The sequence below is a fragment of the Delphinapterus leucas genome, chromosome 4, assembly GCF_059928025.1.
Source record: "Delphinapterus leucas isolate spDelLeu-1000000601 "Yukka" chromosome 4, BTC_Dleu_Yukka2, whole genome shotgun sequence".
Lineage (NCBI taxonomy): Eukaryota > Metazoa > Chordata > Mammalia > Artiodactyla > Monodontidae > Delphinapterus > Delphinapterus leucas.
Genome location: NC_143132.1, coordinates 14,664,414 through 14,668,261, shown reverse-complemented (window position 1 = coordinate 14,668,261; position 3,848 = coordinate 14,664,414). Strand labels below are relative to the sequence as shown.

At 37.9% G+C, this 3,848-nt stretch overlaps 1 pseudogene; it reads right to left on the bottom strand.

Moving 5' to 3' along the window:
- Positions 1–1,606: 1,606 nt before the first annotated feature.
- LOC111172641 (succinate--CoA ligase [ADP-forming] subunit beta, mitochondrial pseudogene) lies at positions 1,607–3,212 on the bottom strand (annotated as a pseudogene).
- Positions 3,213–3,848: the final 636 nt, after the last annotated feature.

Here is a 3,848-nt window from a genome sequence, read left to right as displayed (position 1 = left end):
CTGATTCTTTTGCAAATATTTTCTTGCATTCTGAGGGTTGTCTTTTTGTCTTGTTTATAGTTTCCTTTACTGTGCAAAAGCTTTTAAATTTCATTAGGTCCCATTTGTTTAATTTTGTTTTTATTTCCATTACTCTAGGGGGTGGGTCATAAAAGATCTTGCTGTGACTTATGTTAAAGAGAAGAATCAGCAAACTCTTGAATAGACACCTTGCAAAAGAGAATGTATAAAATGGCCAATATACATAAGAAAAAGCTACTCAACCTTGTTAATGTGCGCAGAAATGCAAAGTAAAAATCATACACTTATACCAGCTCATGCATACACAGAAGGATGACTAAAATTAAAAGAAGAAAATCAAGTATTGCTGAGCATGTTATGTGGACAAGTAGAACTTTCATATACTGCTGAGCATGTATAAGTTAACACTGCGAAAGCATATTGCAGTATCTACTAAAGCATGCCTGATATCTCAGAAATTCTACTCATAAGTGTATACCACACAGAGCTGTGGATGTATATGCACCTAAAGGTTTGTACAGTAATGTTCATAACAGCACTATTTGTCATAGTCAAAAAATTAAAACAATGTAAATGCCCACAAAACTAGAAACACAAATAAATTTGTTGTACAATCAGTGGTATATTATTCAGCAATGAAAAATCAAACCAGATGCATGAATCTTGCAAACATAATTTTGAGCAAAAGATAGTTAGACATCGAAGACTACATATTTTATATAAAGCTCAAAAATAGGCAAAACTAATTCATGGGAAAAGTCAGGGCTGTGTTGCCTTTGAGGAGAAGAGGTGGTTAGTGACTGGGGGAGTCTCTGGGTTGCTAACAATGTCCTGTTTGCTAATACAAGTGCTGGTTACACAAGTGTGTTCATTTTTTGAAGATTCATCAATCTGCAAAGTTAAGATTTTTCACTTTTCTCTTTCTATATAGTGCTTAAGTAAAGATATTTACTAAAAAAAAAAATTAAACCCAATGTGGTGAGTGCTATAATGCCTTCCAAGAAGAGGGCAGTCAATATATTCTTTTTTTTTTTTTTTTTTTCACATTGGGAGATTTTTTATTAATTTAAATTGACATTGTTAATTTTGTCTGCCAAGTCCTTAGTAAATATATCCTTACATGATACAAACCTACAGGTTCTTCTCAATACCACAAGATCATGAGGACTTGCAGATATCAATGTTCTGTAATGATTAAAACAATGCTCAAATAATTCACAAGTTACTTTCCTGAAATACTTAAAAGAATATTCTGGGGAGTGTTTGAAAGGTCTGTTTATAAATAGTGACTGATATATTTAGTTAGGTATTTGGTGTTGAAGATAGACACTTCTTATATAAACATTGTTTTAATACACTGCTCTACTAATGAAACTAGTTATTAGATATAATACATTTCTGACACTAAAGAATAAAGCTTTGTTTTCATATTTATTTCATTCATAAGACTCTTATCAATGAAGAATGCTGTACCCAACAATAATAAACTGGCATATTGCAAGTGACATTCTGTAAAACTGAGAAAGAAAGCTGCAACAAAACAAACTAGATAACTGCATTACACATACTTTATACAAACAGCCCATTCTGTACAGAATTAAATGCAGACCAAATGCTTTTAAAATTTTTTGTGCCTAGACGGTAATTACAATCTTCACACACTAAAGAGAAAAGGAACAATAATAATACAGAACTCAGTATTTTTAACAATTATAACACATTTAACATCTTCAGCCAACCACTGGGTTCTCAAATCAGATTGGCAACTGAAATTTCACATCCACCTGGGCTTGCTTGGCTAAGGTCACTATCTCAGAGAGCTTTACAACCATTTTAGCAGCTTCATCCAAGTCATCACAAGCAAGAATTTTAAGTCCACTGTCCGCTATCAGTGCCTTAGCATCATCAACTCGTGTACCTTGTAACCGTACCACAATAGGTATTTTAATTTCCAAATCCTTTACTGCCATGACTATACCCTGTGCAATAACATCACACCACATGATTCCTCCGAAAATGTTGACCAGAATAGACAGTACCTTTTTATCTGAAGTGATAAGTTTAAATGCTTCTGTTACTTGATGGACTGTGGCACCACCACCAACATCAAGAAAGTTGGCTGGAGTCCCTCCATGAAGCTTTATTATATCCATTGTGGCCATTGCCAAACCAGCACCATTTACTAGACAGCCTATATTTCCATCTAGGCCAATGTAGTTGAGATCTGCCTTAGCTGCATCTTTGTCCCTTTCATCTTCCTGGGTCCAGTCCTGTAGGTCAAAGATTTTCTTCTGGCGATAAGCTGAATTAGAATCAAAATTGATCTTTGCATCCATACATAGCACAGCTCCGTCTGAATCCTCTACCATTGGATTTATTTCTACCATGGTTGCATCATATTTCAGAAAAAAGGTTGTAAAGCTTGATCATGTTTTCTGCTGCAGAATCCACAATATTGGCTGGAAATCCCATCTTCTGTGCAAGCCGAACAGCTTGTTCCTTTTTGATGCCTTCTACAATATCAATAGGTTCTTTAACTATGGCCTCAGGAGTCTCAGCAGCAACATCTTCAATGTTGACACCACCTTGAGAACTTCCTATCAATACAGGACCTTGAAATGACCTTTCCATTGTAATAGCAAAGTAGTATTCTCTCCTGGGATATCTTCGCTCACAAACCAGTACTTGATTGCATATTCTGCCCTTTTCTCCTGTTTGCTTGGTAAACAACTTTCTCCCAATCATCTGTGAGGAAACAGCTTTTGCTTCTTCTGGAGAGAAAACTATCTTCACTCCCCCTTTGAGGCCACTTTCAAATGTTCCTTTTCCTCTTCCACCAGCTAAAACTTGTGCCTTTATCACAACATCTTTTGAACCTAATTTTTTGGCAATTGCATAAGCCTCATCTGGTGACTTAGCCACGTGTCCTTTGGGAATGGAGACGCCAGCTTCTTGCAACAATTCCATACTCATGTATTCATGTAGTGAGAGATTCCTTTGCTGTTGCTGCTGTATTTGGAGTCCATGGTTGTTAAACAATCCAGAACTTCCCAGAACCTGGGCAGCGGCCCGCAGCGCCGTCCGGGACCGGTTGCTCCTAAGGGTGGCGGCAGCCAAGAGCCGGCTGTAGAACATGGAGGCCGCCATTTCTGAGTCCGACCCAGGCTCCTGGGCGCCGCGCGCCAGTCAATACATTCTTGTCAAATGCAAACCTACACAAGGAACACAGACACACTGGGTCCTGTGGGATTAACTCTGCACTAAGGTGCCTGGGAGACACTCAGCTAATGCCTTAGCTAGGACTGTGGCAGGGATAAATAGGTATTTTCCAGGCTCAAAGGGAAAAGGACTGTAAATGAAAAGAACAGCATGCACTAAGAAATTTTCCAGGGCTAAAAACTCTGAAAATGTAGCAACTTTCTGCAAATGCTGAATTAATTGCTAAAGTTTTGCTACTTGAAGTCCTTTATTCCATTTGACCAGACTATGAAAGAGAAATGCAGTGAAAGAATATATGCTCTTCATGGGGCTGATTACCCATTTCCTCCCTCCCACTGCTTACCTATTAGGCATGTGGCTACTCATTAGCCCCAGCTAGAGGGCTCCGGAAAAGAAAGGGGGGAAAGTCAAATAAGTTAATTAGGCAGCCATGGGCCAGAGGTTTAGCAGGAGAAGAGGGTTGAAACTAATGGCTAAAATGAGACTGTTAGATTTAATGAAACTTAGTGTTGGCTTCCTTATGACTATATGGAGAACTGAGAATCCACTTTAATTTGCTTTTTAATAGTGTCCCACCTGATACAAGCTCTTTTGCACTTAATGCAATG